Here is a 9,753-nt window from a genome sequence, read left to right on the forward strand (position 1 = left end):
TTGGGCTCAGTTTTCAGAGATGTTCTTGAGAGACTTTGTTCCCCAGACCCTTCGGGATGCATGGCGCGCAAAGTTTGAGTAGCTGCGCCAAGCACCGTGATGGTGTTAGAGTATGCCATCAGGTTCAGTGAGTTATCCCGTCATGCACCTACTTTGGTTCCTACATTCAAAGATAGAGTCTGCAAATTTATTGAGGGGCTCAGTTACGATCATAGATTCAGCATGGCTCAGGAGTTGCAGACTAATACTCTATTTCAGTAGGTGGTGGAGATTGCCAGGATGTTAGAGCGTATTCAGGGTGAGGAGATGGAGGCTAAGGAGACCAAGAGGTCTCGAGATTTTTGAGGGTTTAGTGGATTCTACTCTTCAGCTATGACCCATCATGGTAGAGACTCGGGCAGTTGGCCAGTCCAGTCCGCACTTCAGACTACTCGTGGTTCTCAAGTTAGTCAGGGTACTCATGTGGGACAATCATCATTTAGTGCACCACCGACATGGGGTTCCTACAACGGTTATTCCAATTATCCGGCACAGACTCAGTACGAGAAGTCGCGACCTCAGAGGGGTTGTTATGAGTGTGGTGATACCAAGCACATCATGAGAGATTATCCCAGACTCGGGAGGGGCGAATTTCATCGGAGCATATAGGCTACGGTCTCCATTCCAGTTGCTACTCTACCTGCAGAGCCAGTTAGGGGTGGAGGACAGGCGGGTAGAGGGCGCCCTAGAAGGGGAGGCCCGACCTGTTGATATGCTTTCCGTGGTATGGCTGAAGCCGCTGCACTAGATGGTGTTGTTACAGGTATGGTTTCAATTTGTTATAGAGGAGCATCATTCTTATTTTGATTCCGCTTTGCTTATCGGGGTGAGTCCTCCTATCTTGCTTCACATATGGGTGAGTTTCGTGATTTTGTACTCTTCTTATGTGTTTACCCCTATTGGGAGATTCTATAGTGGTAGCCCGTGTCTATCATTTTGTTTTGTTCACTATTGAGAGCTGTGAGACTAGAAGTGACTTTCTGTTACTCATTACTGTAGGTTTTGATGTGATTTCTAGAAGGTTTGGTTACAATTTGTGATTTAGATGCTCTACGGTATGGGAGTTTGTTACGTGATGTGATTTTGTTTTGCAGAATTGAGTTTATGGAAGTTTTTGTTGGTGTAAGGTGTATTCTACTTGTGATCCAGAGTTGAGGGTGCGACCCTCGCTCTTTCATGCGGATTTATATATTTGAACCGGGCTGTGTGCCATGGTGGAGTTATATTAGGATGAGATCCTTGTGATTAGTTCATATGTTTTGATTCTCCCATGTGGAATTGATTCGTAGTGTGGTATTGGTAAGGATTTGTGCCTATCAGGCTTGTTTGATAATTCTCTCATGTGTTTCTCTTTGCATATTTAGTCATATTCGCATTGTGCTTATTGGGTTTTAGCTTGCGAGGTATGTGCCCAGGTGGCATTAGATGTGACTTGTTGATTTGAGTGAATGGTCATGGAATCTTCATGTTTCTTAAATCGTTGTCAGTGTTGTGAAGGTTTGGAACAAGGTTCTAGCTGATATGAGATTAATTGCCAGTGCTGGATTTGATCATGGACGGCTATGGTGGTCAGAGAAGTTGTTATGGGCATATGTGTGATGTGTTACGTCGTCTGGTTGTACCTGGTGGGTGTAGGCATGAGTTGTTGCAGTTGGTTGAGGCTGATACCGGCTGTTGATGCGGGAATCAAGTCTTTGGGAGATGATCGGATAGTTAAAAATTTGGTTCTAAGGCTTATTAGCATGGGTTGGACGAGAAATTTTCAATTGAGATGGTGTTGTCGGGCCTACGTGGATTGGGGTGACGTGGGATCACCCCCAAGTATATGTACGCTAAGTTCATTCAGTGATTTGATGATTTCAGAACGGTTCTTGGCACGTTCGAGTATGAACGTTTGTTTAAGAGGGGGAGGATATAACGACCCGACCGGTCATTTTGAGAATTAGCATCCCGTTCGGTGGCTTAAGGTCTCGAGCAACTTCGTATTATGTATTATGACTTGCGTGTGTGGTCGAGTTCAGATTTCGGATGATTCGGGATTGATTTGGAAGGATGATTCTGGTTTTAGAAGCTTAAGTGAAAAGAGTTGATCAGAGTTTGACTTTTGTGTAGACGACTCCGGAATGGTGTTTTGATGATACCAATAGCTTTGTATGCGGATTTTAGACTTAGGCATGTGTCCGGATTTGGATTTGGAGGTCCGTAGGTTAATTTGATGCATTTTGGCAAAAATTGGAAAGTTGAAGGTGTAGAAGGTTGAGAGGTTTGATTGGGAGTTGACTTTGTGGATATCAAGTTCGGATTTCGATTTCGGGAGTTTGTATAGCTCCGTCGTGTCATTTGGAACTTGCATGAAAAATTTGACGTCATTTCGGGTTGATTTGATAGGATTTGGCGTGAGTTGTAGAAGTTGAAGGTTCATAAGTTAATTAAGTTTGATTTGAGGCATGATTCATAGTTTTGATGTTGGTTGATGTAATTTGAGGCCTCGAGCAGGTCCGCGTTATATTATGAAACTTGTTGGTATGTTTCGGCGCGGTCCCGGGGCCCCCGGATGTGTTTCGGATGGGCTACGTGCAATTTCTCCTCGTTTTGGACTGCTGATTTCTGGTGTGTGATGTCCTTTTTCGCAATCGCGAAGTGCCAATTGCGATCGCGTAGGTTGTTTTGTGACTGACCATTTTTCCTTCTTCGCGTTCGCAAAGAATGGTCCGCGATCGCGTTCTTGTGTAGGTTGCTTCATCGCATTCGGGGTAGGTGTTACGCGATTGCGTAGTGGGCGACCATGCTAGGGAGGCCATGTTTATTGATCTTTGTGTTCGTATCATTTGGTTCGCAGTCGCGTAAGCAGAGGTTGCTGTGAGTCACATTCACGGCTGTGTTTGCGCGTTCGCATAAGGCTATTTTTGGCAGCCTTCATTTTGTTCTTCGCGATCGCGATGTGTAATATCTGGGCAGAATATAAAGTACTCTATTTCTAGGGTTTGGCTATTTTTATAATATCTTGAGTTGTAGACCTCGGATTTGAGCGATTTTTGAGGGGTTCTTCACGTGTTGGATTAAGGTAAGTGTTCTTTACCCGGATTTGATTTTATTTCATGATCCCATCCTTATTTTTATCATTAAATTAGTGGTTTGAGTTGGGGAAAAATGAGAATTTTGTGAAAACTTTCAAAAATGTAAAATGATGATTTGAAGGACGAATTGATGTCAGAATTGGACAAATTTGGTATGGTTGGACTCGTATCAAAATAGGTGTTCCGATTTTGTGAATATTGTTGGGTTCCGAGGTATGAGCCCAGGGTTGACTTTTTTGGTTGACTTTTTAGTTTTCATTAAAGATCGAAGCTTTATTATCCGGAATTATTTTCTATAGTTTTTATTTATAATATTTAGTTATTTTGGCTAGATTTGAGCAGTCCGGAGGTTGTTTCACATGAGAAGGTCATTTTAGAGTATCGGTCTAGCATCTTTGAGGTAAGTATCTTGCCTAACTTTGTGTGGGGGAACTACCCCTTAGGATTTGATTCATTTGTGCTATTTGTGTCATGTGAAAGCCGTGTACGCGAGGTTATGAGTACATACTCGGGCTTATATGTGAAATTTGACCGGTCTAGACTCTTAGACATCTTTTATGTACTTATTTGGAATTGTTAGCACATGTTATACCTTTTATTCGTCATGTATACTATCACGTGCTTTATTTGAATTTGTCGTTGCATGTCACATTCTTTACTTGTTGAGTTTTCTCTTATATGCTTTATTTGGAGTTGCTATCACTTTTATCATTATGCGATTTCTTTTGTTGTGGAGCTACTCTTAGTTGAAATTGTCGTCATGTGATATCTTTTTGTTGCCGGGTTGTTCTCATGTATTGAGACGTGGTACTAGTTCATTCCATCACCTTCATTGTTAGCCTAATTCATACACTAGAGTTCGAAGTTTTCCATTTCATGGAATTACTTTCACTATCGAGATTATCCTTAAGCAATTATTTGGAATTGAAGTTATCGAGAGTCATTAATCTATTCTAATTGAAGTTGTGCTTAAAGGGGGTGTTGTTCCTTGTTGAGTTACTTTTTCGTTCATTTTGTTATTATTGAGATTTTATATACGTTGTGTTGAGCCGTGGGCTATTTGTGGTGAAAATATTGATATCGTTGAATCTTTGGAAAGGTTGTGGCCTACGGGCACTTGTGATACGAGTTGATATGTTGTGTTGTTGTGATGATAGCACATGTGAGTTTTTGTGTGGTTTGGTTATTGTTATGAGTAGTATAAGGGTTGCATTTCACCATTGTTGTTATGCGGAGTATAAGGGTTGCATTTCACCGTTGTTGTTATGCGGAGTATAAGGGTTGCATTTCACCGTTGTTGTTACGCGGGGTATAAGGGTGGTATCTCACTGTTTTTGAACGTACGGAGTGATACAGATGTCTATTGTTTTATTGTCCGGGCGGAGCGATAAGAGTGGCTATTAGACGGAGTGATACGGGTGGCTATAGGAGAGGTAAGGATGGCTAATGATAATGTCAGCGCGGAGTGATATGGGTGGCTATCAGAGATAAGGGTGGCAATGCCAGGGAAGGTGTGTGATGGTTTGGAGACATTGTGTTGGTGATTATCCTGTGATGATGTGCTTTTCCTTGTGTTTTTTCATACACCTTACCTGACTTGCTTTGTTGTTCGATGAGCTATTTGATGTCTTTGATTTTACTTGTTGACTTTCGCTGCAATAGCATACTCGCACAAGCATATACCGTAGCATGCCACTTATACTAGCTCGGGAGTATGAAACTTGACATTTATTGATTATGCTCATGTGTTCTTGTATTATTTATTCCCATGTTGATATTGAGCCTGTGACTATGCCAAGCGGATTGTGATTGTGAGCCTGTGACCATACCGGGCGGATTATGATTGTGAGCCTGTGACCATGCCGGGCGGATTGTGATTGTATGCTTGTGACCATGCCGGGCGTATTATAACTGTAAGCCTGTGACCATGTCGGGCGGATTGTGAATGTGATCCTGAGATCATGCCGGGCGGATTGTGATTGTGAGCCTGTGACCATGCGGGGCGGATTGTGAATGTGAGCCTGTGATCATGCGGGGCGGATTGAGGTTTTGGCACGTGAGTTGTCCGTGCGGTTGTGATACGAGATGTGGGCATGAGGTGCCGTGAGTATATGATGGTGGGTTGAGACATGTGACTTGTGACTATAAGATGAATAGTTCGGCTTGACTAATTGACTGTCCTTTATGTTCCTTATTTGGTTTTAGTGATACTTTACGGTGTTCTTATTGCTTTACTGTTTGTATCACCTGTTGGTTCTTGTTGTCATTTACTGATTTCTGCTTTCCATTATTAGTTTTATACTTCTATACTGCACATGTTATCTTGTCTAGTGAGTGTCTTGACTTGTACCTCGTCACTACGCCACTGAGGTTAGTCTTGATACTTAGTGGGTACCGACCGTGGTGTAATCATACTACACTTCTGCACATTTTTTTGTAGATCCAGGTACTTCGGAGGCTGTTGATTGTTAGATAGCAGATCAGATATTGCTGTGGAGACTTCAAGGTACACCTACCGTGGCGTTGTAGGCCTTGAAGTCACCTTCAGAAGTTATTTTTGTATAGTTTATTTCTATTCCGGAACAGTAGTACCTAGAGAATTTCTTGTGAACTCAGTAGAGCTTCTTGTACTACCGGGTTTGGGATTGTTGGCTTTGTATAGAACTTTCTATTTCATATTTAATAGCTGTTGGTTGAATTTTGCCATTAATTCAGTAAGTGTTAGGCTTACCTAGTCTTAAAGACTAGGTGCCATCACGACATATTATGGAGGGAAACTTGGGTTGTGACAACATCCCAAATAAGTTATATGGAAATCAGAATGTTTAAAACCTATGGTGATCTTAATGTCTTTTATTTCTGCAAGTTCAGTTTAGGGTGCTACTAGAAAACATGATTTTCCCGCATTTACCATTTGCCCAGAGCATTCTTCATTCTTTTTTATCTGCTGCATAATTAGGTTTAAAGTAGCTTGGCTGCCAGAGGAGAAGATTATCACATCATCATCATAAGCAATATGGGTGATTTATGGCCCTCTTCTATGCATGTAGAAGCCTCTGAACTTGTTATCGGACATCAGTTGGTTGCGTAACTTGGATAGTACCTCAACCCTATGAATAAATAAGGCAGGTGATAGAGGGTCGCCTTGCTTTAAACCTCTTGTTGAATGAAAAAAACCCTTCATGTTCCTATTAATCAAGATTAAGTACCAATTATTGGAAATAGATCTCCAAATCATATCTATCCATACCTCTGAGAAACCAAACTTCCTGAGAACTGCAAGCATGAAGTCCCACTCTACCCTATCATATGCCTTATGTTACACCCCATATTTTCATACGTGAGAGTATGTCATAAGTCAAGTGACGTAAGCTCCGAAATGAGATCGTATTTGAAAGTATATAAAGCAAGTTAATTATATTACCTCGGACGATACAAATGTTTAAGATCATGAATAACAAGAACCAAGGGTGTTGGAAGGCTTAGAAGCTAAACGAATTGAAGAAAATAAGTTTCATCGAAAGTCGACAAGCAGGGAAAGTTATAACATATACTTTTGGGGTGAGACTAGGGTGCTTAACATGATAATAAGGTTATATTATGAGTTATTTTAGTCGTATGATAGTCGTGTGTTACGTTTTAGAGTCAAGCAAGTCGTGGAACAAAAGTTGGCAAAGGTCATCACAACTTACATTCATAATATGCTGAAACTCAGGTCAAATGTAGCTGAGCTTTTCTCCCAATATACTTGGAATTAAGAGATTATCCACATTAAAATTTGAAGGTCTACGAGTCTAGTTTCCAACGTATTAAACCGTTTGTCGATACGACATCGGAGTAGAGAGGTATTCGCATTTTTGTGAGACTGCACAAACAGCTCCCATGGGACCCACTTAGGCGGTGGGTGATTCTCCAACCTTTAAAGATCGGGTCAAGGATTATTTGGGGTCATTTTTTGACCCAACCAGATCCTATACTCTCCCAAAATACTCTCAAAGCAGTCTCCATGATTCTAGAGTGAAAACCAAAGTGAAGAACATGAATCCAACGCTAGAGATCCCGTGGTGCTTGCTAGATCGTAGTCCTTCATCTTGTGGCTGTTTTGGAGGATTCTTCAAGTGAAGTAACCTCAGGTTTCGTGTTTTCCTTGTTTATTAAGGTGATAATCAGTCCCTCCTTTATATATATTAGATTTTAAAGGTGAACTACAAGTATTTACACACCAACTTGAATATCAAAAGTTCATTCAAAAGAGAATACAACACATATAGGGTTATGGTGTCATTGAGGATAGTTGTGGGCTGTTATTGGCTGAAATTTCATGTTTTTTCTATTGGTTAAGGTGAGTATAACATCCTACTACATGTGCTTGAATTCATTTGTGTGTTGGTTGCATTATTTGAGCAAAATACGACAAGAGGAGACTTGAAATAGTATGAGATGTTATTGTTTTTAATGGATTATTTTGGAAAGGTTATTTCTATGAACTATAAATGGTTGGAAACCATTGAAAATGACTCTATTGTGATGTTGTTATTATAAAATATTGTCTACATATCAAACTTGTAATTGGTACTGTGAGTATGAAGAGAAAGGACAACATAACAATGGAAGTTGCACTTGTTGTTGTTGTTGTTGTTAGATTGTTGGGCTGTTTGAGGGTGAATTAGGAGATGAATAGGAGGTTAGAAGTCCTCCCATTGTACTTAATATCATGCTGGCTATGTTGTTAAGTTAATGAATGAATGACTTTGGGGTTAAAGGGTTCAAAAAGGATTCAATTCGAGTTTGCCGTTTGTCATTTTAAATAGTAGTTTCATTGGTGATGTTTATGCACTTGTTGTTGTGTAGCTTGATTTTTGTTATGGTGATAAAAGTATATAGGTGAAGGTTTTATGGTATCGTGTTGGTTGATGGACTTGGTAAAGTAAGGCTACAAGGGAGATGCTGCCCAAATTTACATAAACGAGCTACTAGTTTAAGTTGCAGACTTAGCCTTTACTCAGTACTAATTTTGAATCTCCTTATGCTATGGTAGATTGAGTTGAGTTGTTTGAAGAATTTCTTGGAAGGTATGAACGGAGTTAAAGTATGTTAAGACTATCCTTTCTTTCCTTTTGGCATGATCCATATGATACAACGAAATGAGCAAACATGCAACTTTCACAAGTGACTATATTCTTAGAAGTACTAGGGTTGCCTATGTTCTTGATTCCCCATGTATCGTATTATTATATCATCTGTTCATGGGTCTCGGAAAGTACGTAAGTTGATAAAGTTTATCCGAAGGCATAATGATCTTATGACATTCCGAGTGATTTTATTGACTTACTTCATTATGCATTGCATTCATTTATACATGTACATTGACCCATGACCAGATGGCATTATATACGCATATATTATATATACATGGGGTATGGGGAAAGGTTATGGCGTTATATATGCACCACCACCTGATCAACTGGCATACGTTAATGATTTCGCCCACAAAGGCCGAGATGATATGATGGGATGCCCTTAGAGGCTTGATGACGTTATGTACGCATATACCTATGCATGATATGAAATTTATATGCATATGCATGACATTATAAATGTTTCATGATTCACAGAGCTATTCAGACATACATATTGAGTTCCTTGCTCCATGTTTATTTCATGTCTTTTATATACTGCTTTTCATGCCTTACATACTCGGTACATTATTTTTACTGACGTCCCTTTTGCCTGGGGACGCTGCGTTTCATGCCTACAGGTCCTGATAGACAAGTTGACAATCCTTCTAGTAGGTTATCAGCTCTGCAGAAGGTGTTGGTACACTCCACTTGCTTCCGAGTTACCTATTTGGTCAGTATGCTTTGAACATGTATAGATTGGTATGGCGGGGCCCTGTCTCAGCCTTTATGATATTTATGTACTCTTAGACGCTTGTAAATATATGTCATGTATATGGATGATTGTATGGACTTGTCGGCCTATGTTTTGAGTGTACAAATGAGCATTTCGGTCGTATAGGCTTGTATGTCACATGTATGAGTTTGTATACCATGTTGGGTCATCCTATGTCGAGTATTCCCTTATGTTTTATTCTGGTTATCTCATGACGACCCTTATGCCCCACTTAGTCATGATGGTGTGATAATAAAGATATGTTATGTTGGTACTCGGTTGAGTAAGGCACCGGGTGCCAGTCGGGGCACTGTGGTTTGGGTCGTGACAAAAGTGGTATCAAAGCAGTTCTGTCCTAGGGAGTCTACAAGCCGTGTCTAGTAGAGTCTTGTTTATGGGTGTGTTGTACACCACACTTATAAGTAGGAGGCTATAGGGTATTAAGGACTGTCACTCTTTCTTCTTACTCTAGATCGTGTGGTAGAGCTTAGTTGTAAGAATTCAAACTCCTAAATTCTACTTTATTCGTAATACAACGATACCGACATCCACAAAGACCGTTGGTAAGAGATTGAATATGGCTGTGGAAGAGTTGAGTTAGAGGAACTCGATTTTGCTTCATGCTTATGATGAGTAAATGTATGGTCTTCAATAAATTATGTGTCTATTAAGACATGTAAGCTTCTTGATAAGGAGCCATAAGGCATGGATATCTATCCACCTATGGTTTGAAAAGCAACAAGAG

The sequence above is a fragment of the Nicotiana tabacum genome, chromosome 23 (assembly GCF_000715075.1).
Source record: "Nicotiana tabacum cultivar K326 chromosome 23, ASM71507v2, whole genome shotgun sequence".
Lineage (NCBI taxonomy): Eukaryota > Viridiplantae > Streptophyta > Magnoliopsida > Solanales > Solanaceae > Nicotiana > Nicotiana tabacum.